Here is a 19,290-nt window from a genome sequence, read left to right as displayed (position 1 = left end):
AACGCCATTTGGAACATCATCCAAGTTCACAACCTCAAGATCTTTTGTGATAGGGCTAGCAACACCATTACCACATTTCGCCATTGGCTTAATAACAGCCTCACCAGTTATATGTCTAGCTTCGCCATCAGTGGAAACATGATTAACATCATCACTACGATGGACATGAACACTGCTTTTGTCATTTTCACACCTTCTAGTATTCCGTGCCCATTTATCATCTTCAAAATTATTAACACTTGTATCATCATTCTCAGTGTTATACATTCTATTACTTGTTTGGAATTCTGTAAATGAATTTCCCATCTCATTCTTTCTCAAGGTATCACACTTACAGTTCTCTTTCTTGTAGAAGCAGAAAGAACACTTATTTTTCAAACACTTTCTACTGATATGCCCTTGTTCACCACATTCAAAACATTTGAAGTCAGGACAGTCTTTATATATGTGGTCCGGACTAAAACATCCATGGCATACTTTTACTTGCTGATTTTGTACTACACGGTAGTACGCAGTCTCTTTCTCATTGACGGAGAATTTCATCGAGTAAGGAATAGACTTCATCTAAGGCGGAAGTTTTGCCTTAAAGACTCTTGTCCCGTCATTTATATAATTTTTTGACTTCATTTTATATTTCTTAATTGGTGACACCACTTCAACTCCAATTTTTGAAAATCTTTGTATGATTTCAGCATCAGTGACATAAATACTTAAGTTGAGTATTGAGACATATCTAAAACTGGATTCTAATTCAGTTACTTTGCATGTTTACCACCAACTGACATATCACCAAGAATAGGTTCCATCATCTCCCTCTCTCTAAATACCACTTCATATCCGCAGCCAGACTTTGGCTAACATGCTACAATACTTCCTCTACCCACTGCGATTAAATTTCATCAATCACTGAATCGGGTTCCACTTTCCCAAAACCTTCCACTAGACAAGATATTAAGACAGTTTTGTCCTTTGAAAATTCCTTTTCCCCATTAAGAATTTTCTATTGGACCTTTCTGGTACACTTCTTTCAGAGTTTGCCATTGGTTTACAGACAGATCTCAAAAAAGGAATAGAGCGCACCTTTCCTCCCCCTTTTTCCTGCTATCACAAATAAATCTTTATGCAGAAATTATTATCAAATCAGCTCAAAGGTAACAAATCAATGTTCAGAAAATGTTTTTACACATAAATACGGCGAAGAACTCACCAACCAAAGAATAATTCTCGGGCGACACAATGTTTACATCTTACATATTGTACATCCAAAAACCCAAAACCCAAAATCAACGAAAAACTACAGCCAGATTGTTTTTCCTTATTATGTTCGCATTGTAGTTTGAAAAATTTGCAAAAAATAATCTATATCAATTGCATAGCTTTTTAAGCCGTCTAAAAGGGTTTGGACTATACGAATATTTTACAAGCAACTTGAATCTTTGCTGTATCATAAATGTTGAAAAAATATGGCAGTTTGTAACATTGCTCCGGTGGCACAATCGGTTAGCGCGCCGTACTTATAGACAGTACCTTCACTGTGCTTGCACAGTATGAGGAATGCGGAGGTTGTGAGTTCGATCCTCACCCGGAGCAATTAGTTTTTTGGGAATTCAAATACTCTGGTAACGTCAATACAAAATTATAATGGTCACTTGGGTTAAGCTGTGCAATAGTTCTGCAAAGAATTTGTGACCAAAACATGTGCCCGAGCTATCAAAAGTTGAAGGCGATACTTCCCGCAAGTAACACTATTGCTTTATATCGCATGGTCCACTATAGTACTGTTAATTGCAAGTAAGTATCTAAATCACGATCACTAGCGTTTCTTCGAAATTTGAGTTATAGTCTTTTCTATGAGTGTACTGAGAAATTTGTTTGGAATTTTGTATGAAAGGAATCTAATTGGTTGTCAAGAAAGTTACATTATCATGCACATCCTTGATATAAAGGCACTTGTTGTTTGCAGTCATTTACCACCCTAGACTTTATTTCTTTTCCAAGTTGGTTTTGCCTCTGGCAAAGTTAATTCTTAGCAGTTGTTAATCAATGTTACGAGTAAGTGACAAGATATTTGAAGGATCTTCAGACCTGAGTTGGTGCAAAACAAAACACGCATTAGCATTCGAGTTTTCGTTAGTTGCAATCGTTGGCTGTAAAACTATTGTCTACACCTTTCCCAAGATAATGATCAGGAGAGATTTTGCAGTGTTTAGAGAGACCGAAAAAAAAAAATTATATCCCGCGAGGCGGATTCGAACCACCGACCTAAGGATGACTAGTTTACAATCCACTACAGTCCTCCGCTCTACCAACTGAGCTATCACGGGATCATACTAGGCTGTCATTATTTTTACCTTTTATTTCTGCGGCATACATTTTAAAGGTCGGAGTTCAAAATACATTTAAGATCATGATTTTGGGTTTTTTTCCATTTATTTTATGTTTCAGTTGCAAATGAATATTCACGCCCTTTCGTCAAACTCCGAAATGAATGAAAGAAAAGAGCTAGAGAGAAATCAACGAAAAACTGCAGCCAGATTGTTTTTTCCTTATCATGTTCGCATTGTAGTTTGAAAAATTTGCAAAAAATAATCTATATCAATTGCATAGCTTTTTAAGCCGTCTAAAAGGGTTTGGACTATACGAATATTTTACAAGCAACTTGAATCTTTGCTGTATCATAAATGTTGAAAAAATATGGCAGTTTGTAACATTGCTCCGGTGGCACAATCGGTTAGCGCGCCGTACTTATAGACAGTACCTTCACTGTGCTTGCACAGTATGAGGAATGCGGAGGTTGTGAGTTCGATCCTCACCCGGAGCAATTAGTTTTTTGGGAATTCAAATACTCTGGTAACGTCAATACAAAATTATAATGGTCACTTGGGTTAAGCTGTGCAATAGTTCTGCAAAGAATTTGTGACCAAAACATGTGCCCGAGCTATCAAAAGTTGAAGGCGATACTTCCCGCAAGTAACACTATTGCTTTATATCGCATGGTCCACTATAGTACTGTTAATTGCAAGTAAGTATCTAAATCACGATCACTAGCGTTTCTTCGAAATTTGAGTTATAGTCTTTTCTATGAGTGTACTGAGAAATTTGTTTGGAATTTTGTATGAAAGGAATCTAATTGGTTGTCAAGAAAGTTACATTATCATGCACATCCTTGATATAAAGGCACTTGTTGTTTGCAGTCATTTACCACCCTAGACTTTATTTCTTTTCCAAGTTGGTTTTGCCTCTGGCAAAGTTAATTCTTAGCAGTTGTTAATCAATGTTACGAGTAAGTGACAAGATATTTGAAGGATCTTCAGACCTGAGTTGGTGCAAAACAAAACACGCATTAGCATTCGAGTTTTCGTTAGTTGCAATCGTTGGCTGTAAAACTATTGTCTACACCTTTCCCAAGATAATGATCAGGAGAGATTTTGCAGTGTTTAGAGAGACCGAAAAAAAAAATTATATCCCGCGAGGCGGATTCGAACCACCGACCTAAGGATGACTAGTTTACAATCCACTACAGTCCTCCGCTTTTTTTTTTTATTTTGATAAAATTTTATTCAAATAAATACATTCATAAAAGAATTATTGGGCTAGTCTCCCATTAATTCATATTATCACAGTGTTGGTTAGAATTGTAACAATTATTAACAACAGATCTCAATTAAAACTCAATATGTACTTCATCATTACTTATCCTTAGTACAGGATTTTTGTTTAAATAATACTTTTCAAATAAATACATGCACTTCTTCTGTTTATAATACAAGTATGCATAACTCACATGTTTTTGCAGAACATTTTTAAAATATGGCACTATGTCTATCAAATGATCATCCTTCATAGAGATATTTCTCCTCTTTACTACACAGAATCTTCTAGCACATAAAACTGTATTCACAAAGTATAAGTTTATATTTTTATCCTTCTTGACTAGACCAAAGTAACATATATATTTGAAATCTAGAGTATTGACAAAGCTAGTAGAACTATTACACAGAATGTTATGTAGGAAATCTTTAGAAAAGTCATTGAACTGAGTCAAACATCTACACACAATGATCAAGTGCTCCAAGTCTTCATGCACATCTTCGCAAACTGGACACATAGAATCAACAGTAATTTGGCATCTCATCAGTCTCTCCTTAGTGAAGAAAACTCTATGGAAAATTTTGAATGATGACTCAATCCAATCACTTTGTAAAAATGAAAAGTTCAAAACTTTTTGTACTTTTTGAACATCAAAATCTGAAAATATTTCACACCAGTATTTTACAGAATTAGGTTCTCTTGTTAATGTCTTTAACAGTATATCATAAAATGATCTTGTTGTATTAGGTAAAGCATACTTTCTACCATTAACGCTGTAAATTATATTTAAAACAGTTGCTTTACAAGTGTTTGCATTTTCTTCAACTAAAACTACATAATCTTGTGGAATACATTGCTTAATACATTTCACTACTTTAATAATTTTATCAACGGAAACATCAGGGAACTTTTGAGATACAATATCTTGAATATAAGTGTCCTTCATAAAACCTCTCTTGCATTCATAAGCTAAATCCTTAATCTTGATAATACCTGCTTCTATAAATGTTCTCATATATAACATACTATCACCATTCACAATCATTGGATTACAGAAGAGGGGAATATCAAAAACGTTAGTCACATTAATTTCTATTTCCATACAATGACGTATCTTCCCCCATGCATACAACATACATTTATAAAAATCAGGCAAACATCCTAATTGTCTATGAGTAAAATCACAATACAATATTTCAACACCAAGATTCATTCCTTGTACTTTAGAAAAGAAATAAAGACATGTAACTTTCCAAACAGCATTATAATCCATATCTAATAGCCTATTTAAAAACTTTAGTCTAAATGCATACATTTTATGAAAAATTTCAGGAAAATTTAAACCACCATCTAACACCTTATTAGTTATTACATCATATGCAACTAGAGATGGTTTATCATTCCACAAAAAATCAATACATATCTTCTTAATTTCTAAATAATGTTTTTCTTGTATATTAACAACCATAAGAGTATACCAAAGTTTACTCATCAATAAAGTATTTATTACAGTTAATCTACCATGTATTGATAAGTGTCTCATTTTCCAAAAATTCAATAGCTTCAAAATAGATTGTACTTTGCAATCCCAATTCAAACTATCACAAAGAGATTTATCCTTACCAATCCATATGCCTAAAAGCTGTAAAACCCCATCACACTCTCTAATACTCCAAGCATCTAATTCATGTTTTGAAATATTTCCAGTTCCCAATGCCAAAATTTCTGATTTATCCTTATTTAATTTTGCCCCAGATGCTTGTTCATACAAATGTAAAACTCTAAAGGCTTCATCTACTGAATTTTTGTCAGACAAAATTAAAGTAGTGTCATCAGCATGTGAAAAAATCTTTTCTTCAACGTTTGTATTAGGAATATTCAAACCTCTAATACTACTATTCTTTTTAATCATTGTACTCAATGGTTCAGCTACTAATACATATAATAAAGCTGATATAGGACAACCTTGCTTTACAGAGTTTTTTAATTGAAAATATTTGGACAGGAACCCATTACACTTGACAGTGCTGAAAATGTCTGTATAAAATATTTTTATCCAAGAAATAAATTTCTCCCCAAATCCAAATTTCTGCAAGACAGAAAATAAATATTCATGTCCAACCCTGTCAAATGCTTTTTCCTGATCAAGTTTCAACAAGTAACATTCTAAATCATCCATTTCAACCAAATCAATAATATCTCTAACACTTGCAGTAGTGTCAGAAATGTCTTTACCTATAATACAGCAACTTTGAGTAGGTGATATAATTTTTGGTAATACAAACTTAAACCTGTTAGCCATTACTCTTGCTAGTATTTTATAATCCACATTTAATAAAGTTATAGGTCTGAAATTTTTAAGTTCAGATTTGTCACCTCTATTCTTATATATCAAATTAATCATGCCATATCTCATAGACCTAGATAAAACTTTATTTTCTTCAATACTATCATAAATATATTTCAATACAGGTTTCAATTCATTTAAAAAATAAAGATAGAATTCAACAGTCAATCCATCAGAGCCAGGCGTTTTGCCTTTTTTCATTCCTTTCAATGATTGTTCAATCTCATCAATACATATATCATCATCACATTTAGTAATATCAATATCATCAACTTTAACATCAACACAATCTAACATGTCATTGATTGCATTATTGTCAGTATTTACACATGAAAATAATTTTCCATAAAAATTATGCACAACATCTAATAATTCCACAGTACTACTAACAGCATTACCATCACAATTTCTCAAAGTACTTATCAAATTCTTATTTTGTTTATATTTTTCTAGACTTAAGAAATAAGCAGTATTCTTGTCACTTTCTAAGGCATGTTGACATTTAGACCTTAATATAGCACCATTACATCTATGTTTTTCTATAGCTTCAAGTTCATCTTTTAATTCTAAATATTTTACATAATCAATTTCTATACCACATGCAGACTTCACTGACAATTCTTGTAACTTATTTTGCAATTTAAAATATTCTTTGCTTCTCTCTTTCTGATTTTCTTTGCCATAGATTTGACTTATTCTCTTAATACTAAATTTCAAATTATCCCACCAAATGAGAGGGTTTGAATAATAAAAATCTGAACATATTTCATCTTCTAATAACTTTCTGATTCTTGTTACATATTCTTCATTATCTAATAAGGAATAGTTAAAAATCCAGATACCTGGTCCTCTTTCAACCTCTGTAAAATCTAATTTCATGCTAACAATACAGTGATCACTAAAACAAGTATCTCTATAAAATATATTTTTAATACAGGGCTTAACATTACTAGAAACTAAAAAATAGTCAATTCTACTCTGTGTCAAAAAACCTTGTACAACTTGTTTTCGTGAAAACATTTTGACACCTGCATTTCTGTCTCTCCAGACATCAAACAAACAATTATCGTGCATCATAGTATTAAGATATTTCACAGACCTATCTGCATAAAAAGCAGTTTTCCCACTTTTATCTAAAGGAGACAGTGCAGTATTAAAATCACCTGCTGCTATAACATATCCGTCTCCTTTAATTTTACTTTTACAATCTTCAAAAAATTCACATTTTTCACTTACACTATTAGGAACATACAAATTAAAAATATCTACAATTTTATCATTGATTTTACCTTGAATATGAATAAATCTACCAGGTACACATTCACAAACTTTAAATACATTTTTAAGGTTTTTACTGACAAGAATTGCAACACCCTGTCTATTACAGTTACTATTACTTGCAAAAATATCACCATTCCATAATGTCTTATCATTCTTTATATCTTCAAAAATAATATTATTCCAAAATGTTTCCTGTAAGCATACAATATCATACTTTCTTTCATTACATAATGAAAAAATACAATCCTTTTTACTTTGGTTACATAGACCATTACAATTAAAACTTATGAAGTTATAAGTAGCCATCACAAAAATAATTCTAATAATATACAACATTAAACACTCCATTATTAACTATTCAAATCTTTTTGTAAATTTGACAACCTTGCTGCTTTAATATTAGGCTTGATATTAAGCATACTTCTCCTTTTAATACCCAAGTAATTTCTCTTCTTCCCTACAACAGTGAAAGTATCTCCACTTTCCTCTTGGTCTTCACTGACCACGGGAAAAGTGTCCATAGTAATCTCATCCAGAGAATCACATGAACTTCTGACTTCCCCCTGGCTACTGTCATTTTGTTCAAGGGGGGAGACAGCACTTTCAACACCTAAACCATCAGACATTTTATCAATTATATTTTCACCAGACAATTCAACATTTGATTTAGTAAGCAAAACTGGTTCAATATTACAATTATTCAAACAAATATTGTTTAATTCTTTATCTGTACCTTTCTTGACTTTATCATCTATGACACATTCCGCACTGTCATCACCAACACCATCATCCATCTCAAAACACTCCTCCTCATCAATGTAAATACCATCTCCATTCCAATCACCGTCACCCTCATCATCAGTGCAAAGGCTAGCACCACCTTTAGCACTTTCACCAAAACCCACTTCATCTACATCCTCAGTGTAATGACTAGCATCGCCATTTACACTTACGATTCCATCTTCCATACTATCTCCTACATCTGTACCTTCACGAGAATCAACATTCTCCTGCACACTTGTACAAACCTCCTTCTCCTTACAATTTTTATCCATATATCCAACTTTCACATCTGTGGTTTTCATAGCCTCCTCATCTGCTTCTTTTATCAACTCCCGACATAACATTTCCTGCAAATTCTCAGAAGAAAATTGTGGAAATTGATTCACAATTTGCAACTCTTCTCTGGCTTTGCAATTACAATAGTCTTTCTTTCGAAAACAAAACGCACACTTGTTTTTTAAACATTTTCTACCAATGTGCCCCTGCTGACCACATTCAAAACATTTAAATTCTGGACAGTCTTTGTATATATGTTCTGAGCTAAAGCACCCAGAGCACACCTTGACTTGTTGGTTATGAATAACCCGGTAGTAAGCCGTCTCCTTTTCATTAACTGAAAACTTCATTGAATACGGTATTGAAGCCATGTTCGGCGGAAGTTTAACTTTGAAAATACGAGTTCCGTCAAAGACATTATTCTTTGACTTCATCCTATGCTTCTTTATCGGAGAAACAATCTCCACTCCAATCTTGGAAAATCTATCAATAATTTCTCGATCTGAGACATACATACTTAAATTTAGTATTGAAACGTACTTAAAACTTGCCTCTAATTCATTAACAGCGCACTTTTTACCATTTAAAGATAGTTCACCAATAACGGATTCCATCATTTTTCTCTCTCTTAGTACCACCTCATAACCAACTCCATTTTTCGGTACGCATGCAACGACACTTCCAACACCACATTTCTTCTCAATTTCATCAATAATCATTTCAGCCTCCACGGCACCAAAACCATCTACGGGGCACCCAACTAAAACGGTTTTCTCCTTTGAGAACTGTTCATTTGAAAAATTCATGTTTTTTCGAGAACTTTCTCCCCCACTATTATTAAAGTTTGCCATCAGTCTTTAGTCAAACCACTGAATACAAATCGAACACACCTTCCCTCCCCCTTTTCCCTGTAACGAAAACACAGGAAAAGGGGCTATTCAACAAATATTATGCGATAATATATGTCACATTCAATCATATAATACACATTAAACTTCAGGAAATGTTTACAGTTACAAATATGGCGAAGAACTCACCAAAATCAGAATAATTTCCGGACAACACTTTGTTTACATGTTAAACATGGTACATCCAAAAACCAGCCCAAATCAGTATATTGTTCATTTACAATTTTCAACAAAGAAGTTAATGTTTTCGGTAGACAATCAATTTTCACATAAATTAATCTCTCAACATTGAATTCATAAATCAATTTTCCACAAGACCCTCAAATCAAAAACGGCAGAAGCTATCACGATAATGTCAATTGTATATAAATACGTATTTTGTCAACTGAAACTTACTACTTGTGTAACTATGTCCATCATATCACTATATTTCGGCTGGAAAATCCATTCCAAAACTGATAATCTAACTAATTCCACAAACATTAAGAACACTGTAACAAAACACGTCTGACATCTTGGGTGCGTTCGACTCCTCTCACAGTCCTCCGCTCTACCAACTGAGCTATCACGGGATCATACTAGGCTGTCATTATTTTTACCTTTTATTTCTGCGGCATACATTTTAAAGGTCGGAGTTCAAAATACATTTAAGATCATGATTTTGGGTTTTTTTCATTTATTTTATGTTTCAGTTGCAAATGAATATTCACGCCCTTTCGTCAAACTCCGAAATGAATGAAAGAAAAGAGCTAGAGAGAAATCAACGAAAAACTGCAGCCAGATTGTTTTTCCTTATCATGTTCGCATTGTAGTTTGAAAAATTTGCAAAAAATAATCTATATCAATTGCATAGCTTTTTAAGCCGTCTAAAAGGGTTTGGACTATACGAATATTTTACAAGCAACTTGAATCTTTGCTGTATCATAAATGTTGAAAAAATATGGCAGTTTGTAACATTGCTCCGGTGGCACAATCGGTTAGCGCGCCGTACTTATAGACAGTACCTTCACTGTGCTTGCACAGTATGAGGAATGCGGAGGTTGTGAGTTCGATCCTCACCCGGAGCAATTAGTTGTTTGGGAATTCAAATACTCTGGTAACGTCAATACAAAATTATAATGGTCACTTGGGTTAAGCTGTGCAATAGTTCTGCAAAGAATTTGTGACCAAAACATGTGCCCGAGCTATCAAAAGTTGAAGGCGATACTTCCCGCAAGTAACACTATTGCTTTATATCGCATGGTCCACTATAGTACTGTTAATTGCAAGTAAGTATCTAAATCACGATCACTAGCGTTTCTTCGAAATTTGAGTTATAGTCTTTTCTATGAGTGTACTGAGAAATTTGTTTGGAATTTTGTATGAAAGGAATCTAATTGGTTGTCAAGAAAGTTACATTATCATGCACATCCTTGATATAAAGGCACTTGTTGTTTGCAGTCATTTACCACCCTAGACTTTATTTCTTTTCCAAGTTGGTTTTGCCTCTGGCAAAGTTAATTCTTAGCAGTTGTTAATCAATGTTACGAGTAAGTGACAAGATATTTGAAGGATCTTCAGACCTGAGTTGGTGCAAAACAAAACACGCATTAGCATTCGAGTTTTCGTTAGTTGCAATCGTTGGCTGTAAAACTATTGTCTACACCTTTCCCAAGATAATGATCAGGAGAGATTTTGCAGTGTTTAGAGAGACCGAAAAAAAAAATTATATCCCGCGAGGCGGATTCGAACCACCGACCTAAGGATGACTAGTTTACAATCCACTACAGTCCTCCGCTCTACCAACTGAGCTATCACGGGATCATACTAGGCTGTCATTATTTTTACCTTTTATTTCTGCGGCATACATTTTAAAGGTCGGAGTTCAAAATACATTTAAGATCATGATTTTGGGTTTTTTTCCATTTATTTTATGTTTCAGTTGCAAATGAATATTCACGCCCTTTCGTCAAACTCCGAAATGAATGAAAGAAAAGAGCTAGAGAGAAATCAACGAAAAACTGCAGCCAGATTGTTTTTTCCTTATCATGTTCGCATTGTAGTTTGAAAAATTTGCAAAAAATAATCTATATCAATTGCATAGCTTTTTAAGCCGTCTAAAAGGGTTTGGACTATACGAATATTTTACAAGCAACTTGAATCTTTGCTGTATCATAAATGTTGAAAAAATATGGCAGTTTGTAACATTGCTCCGGTGGCACAATCGGTTAGCGCGCGCGGTTTCCGGTTTGAGACGACGGCCACGTTTTCTGAGCTGGGTGAAAAATCGAAAAGTTTTTCTCGTTTTTACGAGTCATCCGCACATGTGGATATTCTTTTATTGGATTATTAACCTTAACTGTGATATTAAATAAGTATTTGTGCTTTTTATCAACCTGAACTGTGTTTCCTCCCTCCACCATGTCGGGTGGGAGGGGAGGTCGAAAAACCCTGAAAGAACTTACTGTGTTTGTTGATGTTGGAGACAATAAATCTGTATCAGCCGGTTCTGTTATTAAAAGTGTTGAAGAAGCAGTCGGAGAAGGAACAGTTGCTGCGTGTGTACCGAAAAGTGGAAACGGATATGAAATTACTTTGTTGGATTACGATGCTTTGGAACTTATCTGTGACACTGGATTTAAAATCAAGAACAATACGTTTAAACCAAATGCCATTTTCTCAAAAGAGAAGCTGGTAAGTTTTTTGAATGTTTCATATTATGTAACTGATGAAGAAATTACTAAAAAGCTAACAGATGCAGGCTTAGAACTTGTTACTTCTCTGAAACGCAGGATGTACCCTGGCACCTCGGTGGCGGATGGTACACGTTTCGCAGTAGTCAAATTCCCTGGTGAAATACAGAGCTTACCATATTCAATGAAGTTCTCAACTGGCATAAACTCTTTCGAATATATCCGAGTTGTACATGACAACCAGAAAAAGGTATGCACGAAGTGTTATGAAAGTGGTCACGTCTACGCCAACTGTCCAGAAAACCGATGCTTTAAGTGTTATAGAACTGGTCACCTAGCAAAGATGTGTAACACGCCACCGTGTAAAACCTGCTACAAATACCCCCACAAGTGTAACTGTACCCCTTGGGGGGAACATTCACGGCCAGAAGCCGAGATTGATGAGGCAGAGCTATGGCAGACGAAAGGCGGAGATACTACCTCGGATGATAATACAGAGGAGGCAACATTGATGACAGCTAATGATGATACAGTCGACACTGGTAGCGGTGATGTGCAGGACGACGATGATACACTTGACATTGAGGACATTTCAGATATTGAAACAGACAATTGTGTGAATCTAAAGAACATTATGAAAGAACCAGTTTCAAATATGGACACTGTCAGTGTTGGTAATATTGATACTTGTAATAAATTTGGGGGGTCTGGGTTTCTCGGGCATCAAGAGACAGCCTCGGATTCTGGTATTCCTCTTTTTACTACAGATTTTGCATGTAAGTCTGATGATAAAGACCAAAATGACTCCGAGTCTGTCCTAGAACTTGAGAAAGATAAGTCTGATGAAGATTGTGAAAACCCTAAGCAAATTTGTAAAATGGGGTCAGGTCATATTCGAAGAAGAAAGATGGTAACAGGTCCTTCACTTACTGCTGAGGACATTAAGAAGTTGAAACAAAATCCTAGACACAAACTTTCCTGTTAAGACTCCACCTTCATCGTCCTAAACCCTTTAGTAGCCCTCCTCCTTATTACGATGGTTAATATTGTATCAATTAATGTCAATTGTCTTAGAGATTTGCATAAATTTGAACTGTTTAGTACATATTGTGAAGAGAATAAGTTTGATATTATTGCTATTCAAGAAACTTTTTGGGACGAGTCCGTTCAAAATAATTTAAGTAAATTATGGAATGGCAAAATATATGCCGAATGTACTGAAACCCATAGGCAAGGTGTTGGATTTTTAATTTCAAATAGATTAAAAGATAATGTTTCTTATGTAAAAAGTTTTGACGGCAGGTATCTACATATTAAGTTAAAAGTTGACGATAGAGAATTGGATATAATAACTTGTTATGCTCCAAATGTCGTGAAAGAAAAGGTTGCCTTTTTTGAGAAAATATCAAAAAATATCCCCATGTCAGAAAATACCATTTTACTCGGAGATTTTAACAACTCATTTTCTAAACTCGACCGCCCAGAAAGGTCAGTTCACATAGAAGATAATGCTTTTAAATGTTTAGTACAATTATGCGAGACCCGTGATATTTATGATATTTGGAGAGCTAGAAACCATTCAGTCCGTTGTTACTCGTGGCGCAGAGTTATTAGTGATAAATTATGCCAAAGCCGTATAGATTTCATTTTTATTTCTAGGGTTTTGTCACAATTTGTCAAAAATGTTTATTACAAACACAATACGTTTAGCGACCACTCCGCCGTCGTGATGCGTGTCGACTTTGTAGATGTAGAGCGTGGCCCCGGCCTTTGGATTTTCAACAACATGTTATTAGAAGACGTTATGTTCACTGAAAAAATTCGTACTTTAATCGAAAATGAAAAGAAATGTCACTTATATAATAGTGAACCGCTGGTGTGGTATGATAATTTAAAATTCAAAATTAAGCAAATTTCAAAGCTTTTTGCTACGAATAAAAGAAAGGCAGAAAAGTCAGAATATTTTAAACTACAGCGTGAATATGAAAAAATGTCCCTCCAAGCGGCAAGTAATATAAATTTTAATGTTACTAAGTTTGAAGAAACCAAAATGAAACTTAAAGAGTATGAACATGATATATGTAGAGGTGCCATTCTCAGGTCCAAAGCCCATTGGGCGATCGAAAGCGATCGAAACTCTAAGTATTTTCTTGAATTAGAAAAGTTTAGGCAAAACAATAACTGTATAAAAGAACTCAAAACTCCCGACGGTAACTTACTCACAAATACCGACGACATTTTGAACGAAATCCACAGATTTTATAAAAACTTGTACTCTTGTACTGAAATTAATAAGGATAAGGCAGCGGAGATACTTGACTATATTTCCGAAAAAATTACAGAAGAAAACATGCAAATATTGGAATCTGAGGTAACTCTAGACGAGATTCGTTCGGCCTTATTCGGGATGGCTAAAAATAAGTCACCTGGTCCCTGCGGTTTAACAGTTGAGTTCTTTTGCAAATTTTTCGATTTATTTGGTGAAATTTTTATGAAGATTTTCAAAGTTATAGAAAATGAACAAATCCTTTCTAGATCTATGCGCCATGGTGTGATAAATCTTGTTTACAAAAATAAAGGAGATAAAAATAATCTTAAAAACTTTCGTCCAATTTCATTACTTTGCGTCGATTACAAAATTCTGGCAAGAGTTATGTCGAATCGCCTAAAAATCGTTCTGCCTAGTATTATCTCCGAAACACAGACATGTTGTGTAACCGGTCGCGATATCGCGGATACAACGTCCAGCATACGAGACATTATAGAAGTCATTGAGAAGGACAACTTAGAAGCGTATTTGATTAAGGTTGATCAAGAAAAAGCATTCGATCGAGTCGATCACGAATATCTCTATCTTGCTTTGGAAAAATTTGGATTCGGGCCAAATTTTATTCGTTGGATAAAAATTTTTTATAATGACGTAAGCGGCAGTATTAAATGCAACGGATTCCAAACTAAATACGTAAAAATTAGAAACTCAATTAAGCAGGGTTGTCCCGTTTCTGCTCTCCTGTACGTCTTGGCCGCTGAACCTCTCGGACAGGCTATATTTAAAAACAAAAATATTGTAGGTGTTAAAATTCACAATTCAGAGAAAGAGGGTAAAGCTTTTCAACATGCCGATGATACTAATATATTTACTTCCGACAAAGAGTCTATAGGTGAAGTGTTTGAGGTCCTTGACTTATACTGTCAGGCTTCAGGTGCTAAAATTAATAAAGATAAATCAGAAATTATGTGTCTCGGAGCCGGTAAATTATCGGATCAAGAATTGTATAATCTAAAACTTAAACGAAGTGAAAATGTTACAAAAGTTTTAGGTATTTACGTTGGTAAAGATAAAGTTTCTTGTGAATATCTTAATTGGAGAGACAAAATTCAAACAATTAAGTCCATTCTCTCCCTTTGGAACAAGCGTCAGCTAACCCTCCACGGTCGCGCAACTGTCGTCTCTACTTTGATCATGTCGCGTTTATATTATACGCTAACAGTTTGTCCCCTGCCTGAAATTATTAAAGTTGAACTCCGGTCAGCAGTTTTAAATTTTTTATGGAAAGGGAAACCACCTTTAATTAAATACCAGTCAATTGTAGGTGCAAAGGCTAATGGTGGCTTAAACATACCAGATATTTACTTAAAAATGCAAGCATTTAGATTAAAATTTCTTAAAAAATATTTAGACCCTAATTGCACTGCTCTTTGGAAGAGTGCATTTAGCTATTTCATTACAAATATCAATAATCTTGATGTTGCCGAAAATATTGTCCATTTGGTTTTAAATAACAGCCAGCTTAAGCAACTTCCGGTATTTTATCAAGAAATGATGGAATCATTCTACAGAATCAAACATAAAATCAGCTTCAAAGTAGAACCACACCAGATTTATAATATCCCAATTTTTTGTAATCCAGAGATTAAGTATAACAATAAAATGCTCCTCTTTCAAAATTTCATAGATGCAGGCTTGTTTCTAGTAAAGCACATATCCTATGAAGTGGTACCAGATTTTCTAAATCCGAATGCAATAATCGAAATAATCCAATCGCATAATCCAGATGAGAATGCCGAACACATAGCGTTATCCTTACAAAAGATTCTCGTTTCGATTCCTTTAGAATGGCACAAACACGTAAAAACTGTAAATAATCCCCAAGGTGACAAAACCCCGATACTAAAAATTATCGACGAAAATGACAAAGAAATTTTCTTCAATACATGTACAACTAAGAATTTCTATTCAGTCATTTTATCTTTATCGTGGGAACAGCCTACGGCCGAGAAGAAGTGGGCGGAGTTTTATCCTGAACTAGAATTTACACGCTTATACTCGCTTGTCAATCAAGAAACGTTAACGCCTGATTGCCGATGTTTGTACTATCGCATGATACATCGCTCTATATTTACCCTTGAAAAATTAAATAAAATAGGTACTGTAGATAATGAGATATGTAAGTGCTGTAATCAATCAACAGAAGACTTGTCTCATCTGTGGGTCACTTGTTCATTTCAGAAACCACTTCACAACTATTTAAAGGATTTATTATTTGACATGTTTAGGAATTGTTCTGCAGATATTGTGAACTCTATAGACTACGAACAACTTATCCTACTAGGTTATTTGAATACTTCAAAGCTTATAAATACATACTTTTTGAACTACATGATTTGTGTAGCTAGACTTGTCATTTATAAATCACGTAATCTGAAAGTGTTTGAAAACAAAAATATCGAAACAGTCCGTTTTTTCAAATATACAATTCAGAGATACATTGAATATGCTTTTGCTTTATATAGAGTGAAAAACAAAATGAACCAGTTTTATAAATATTTTCTTAATAGAAATCCACTCTTACGACTAGAAATGGATTCACTTGTGTTTCATTTTTGATTTTTAACATATGAGTGAAAGGAAAATGTTCTTGCCTAATTATTGTGATTAGTTGTAGACATTGTTTATATAAATACAACTTGATACATGTACAACTGTGTTTGTATGCAGAAGGCATTGTTATCTATTTTTATTTCTTCATTTCTTCTAACATGTATTGGCTAACTTTGGCTAAATACAAAATTAAGTATATCAAAAAGACATGAACTTATGTTCACGTTCATATATATCGTCATGCTTAAATATATACATATACATATATTCGTTGAACTTGTAAAACCGGGTATTGTCCGGTTAAACACAACCTTGTAAATATTAATGAATAAAATATTTTTACAATTAAAAAAAAAAAAAAAAAAAAAAAAAAAAAAAAAAAAGTTAGCGCGCCGTACTTATAGACAGTACCTTCACTGTGCTTGCACAGTATGAGGAATGCGGAGGTTGTGAGTTCGATCCTCACCCGGAGCAATTAGTTTTTTGGGAATTCAAATACTCTGGTAACGTCAATACAAAATTATAATGGTCACTTGGGTTAAGCTGTGCAATAGTTCTGCAAAGAATTTGTGACCAAAACATGTGCCCGAGCTATCAAAAGTTGAAGGCGATACTTCCCGCAAGTAACACTATTGCTTTATATCGCATGGTCCACTATAGTACTGTTAATTGCAAGTAAGTATCTAAATCACGATCACTAGCGTTTCTTCGAAATTTGAGTTATAGTCTTTTCTATGAGTGTACTGAGAAATTTGTTTGGAATTTTGTATGAAAGGAATCTAATTGGTTGTCAAGAAAGTTACATTATCATGCACATCCTTGATATAAAGGCACTTGTTGTTTGCAGTCATTTACCACCCTAGACTTTATTTCTTTTCCAAGTTGGTTTTGCCTCTGGCAAAGTTAATTCTTAGCAGTTGTTAATCAATGTTACGAGTAAGTGACAAGATATTTGAAGGATCTTCAGACCTGAGTTGGTGCAAAACAAAACACGCATTAGCATTCGAGTTTTCGTTAGTTGCAATCGTTGGCTGTAAAACTATTGTCTACACCTTTCCCAAGATAATGATCAGGAGAGATTTTGCAGCGTTTAGAGAGACCGAAAAAAAAAATTATATCCCGCGAGGCGGATTCGAACCACCGACCTAAGGATGACTAGTTTACAATCCACTACAGTCCTCCGCTCTACCAACTGAGCTATCACGGGATCATACTAGGCTGTCATTATTTTTACCTTTTATTTCTGCGGCATACATTTTAAAGGTCGGAGTTCAAAATACATTTAAGATCATGATTTTGGGTTTTTTTCATTTATTTTATGTTTCAGTTGCAAATGAATATTCACGCCCTTTCGTCAAACTCCGAAATGAATGAAAGAAAAGAGCTAGAGAGAAATCAACGAAAAACTGCAGCCAGATTGTTTTTTCCTTATCATGTTCGCATTGTAGTTTGAAAAATTTGCAAAAAATAATCTATATCAATTGCATAGCTTTTTAAGCCGTTTAAAAGGGTTTGGACTATACGAATATTTTACAAGCAACTTGAATGTTTGCTGTATCATAAATGTTGAAAAAATATGGCAGTTTGTAACATTGCTCCGGTGGCACAATCGGTTAGCGCGCCGTGGTTGGTTTTTGGATGTACCATGTTCAACATGTAAACAAAGTGTCGTCCGGAAATTATTCTGAATTTGGTGAGTTATTCGCCACATATGTGTTTATAAACAGTTGTTGAAGTTTATTTTGTATTATATGACTGTATGTGATATATATTACAGACTAATATTCGTTTAGTATCCCCTTTTCCTGCGTTTTCGTTGCAGGAAAAAGGGGGAGGAAAGGTGTGTTTGATTTGTTGTTTGCTGATCTAAGTAAACCCCAATGGCGAACTTTGACAGCAACGGGGCAGAAAGGTCCCAACGGAATTGGTTCAATTCTAAAGACAAATTTTCTAAAGAGAAAACGGTGTTAGTAAGCTGTGTAATTGATGGTTTTGGTGCAGTTAAGGCTGAAAAACTAATTGATGAAATTGAAAGTAAATGTGGTATAGGTAGCGTTGTGGCATGTGTGATGAAAAATGGAGTTGCCTTTGAAGTGGTGTTTAGAGAGAGACAATTGATGGAACCAATTCTTGGTGAATTAAACCTTGATGGCAAAATCTGTAATGTGAACGAACTGGAGGCAAAGTTCAAATATGTTTCGATATTGAATCTTAGTATGTATGTTTCAGATGAAGAGATTATTGACAGATTTTCTAAAATTGGTGTAGAGGTTGTTTCTCCAATAAAGAAGCATAGAATGAAGTCCAAAATTAATGTATATGATGGCACTCGTATTTTCAAAGCTAAACTTCCGCCTAATATGGTAGCAATACCATACTCCATGAAATTTTCTGTAAATGAAAAAGAAACAGCTTATTACAGGGTTATACATAACCAACAAGTCAAGGTCTGCTCTGGATGCTTTAGCCCAGAACATATGCACAAAGACTGCCCTGAATTTATATGTTTTGAATGTGGTGAACAGGGCCACATAAGTAGGAAATGTTTGA

The 19,290-nt window shown here is 34.4% G+C and overlaps 6 non-coding genes across 6 annotated transcripts; 3 read left to right on the top strand and 3 right to left on the bottom strand.

Moving 5' to 3' along the window:
• Positions 1-1,481: 1,481 nt before the first annotated feature.
• On the top strand, positions 1,482-1,590 carry Trnai-uau (transfer RNA isoleucine (anticodon UAU)). Its single transcript has 2 exons — positions 1,482-1,519; positions 1,555-1,590. It is a non-coding gene; the product is annotated as a tRNA-Ile (tRNA).
• Positions 1,591-2,234: 644 nt separating this feature from the next.
• Positions 2,235-2,324, bottom strand: Trnay-gua (transfer RNA tyrosine (anticodon GUA)). The gene is given in 2 exon segments: positions 2,235-2,270; positions 2,288-2,324. It is a non-coding gene; the product is annotated as a tRNA-Tyr (tRNA).
• A 388-nt stretch (positions 2,325-2,712) lies between these two features.
• Positions 2,713-2,821, top strand: Trnai-uau (transfer RNA isoleucine (anticodon UAU)). The gene is made up of 2 exons: positions 2,713-2,750; positions 2,786-2,821. It is a non-coding gene; the product is annotated as a tRNA-Ile (tRNA).
• A 7,323-nt stretch (positions 2,822-10,144) lies between these two features.
• On the top strand, positions 10,145-10,253 carry Trnai-uau (transfer RNA isoleucine (anticodon UAU)). The gene is made up of 2 exons: positions 10,145-10,182; positions 10,218-10,253. It is a non-coding gene; the product is annotated as a tRNA-Ile (tRNA).
• A 643-nt stretch (positions 10,254-10,896) lies between these two features.
• On the bottom strand, positions 10,897-10,986 carry Trnay-gua (transfer RNA tyrosine (anticodon GUA)). The gene is given in 2 exon segments: positions 10,897-10,932; positions 10,950-10,986. It is a non-coding gene; the product is annotated as a tRNA-Tyr (tRNA).
• A 6,871-nt stretch (positions 10,987-17,857) lies between these two features.
• Positions 17,858-17,947, bottom strand: Trnay-gua (transfer RNA tyrosine (anticodon GUA)). Its single transcript is given in 2 exon segments — positions 17,858-17,893; positions 17,911-17,947. It is a non-coding gene; the product is annotated as a tRNA-Tyr (tRNA).
• Positions 17,948-19,290: the final 1,343 nt, after the last annotated feature.

This window comes from Perna viridis, chromosome 2 (genome assembly GCF_037379345.1).
Source record: "Perna viridis isolate PV_CMFRI_1.1 ecotype Kerala chromosome 2, ASM3737934v1, whole genome shotgun sequence".
NCBI lineage: Eukaryota > Metazoa > Mollusca > Bivalvia > Mytilida > Mytilidae > Perna > Perna viridis.
This window is presented reverse-complemented; position numbering and strand designations above follow the sequence as displayed.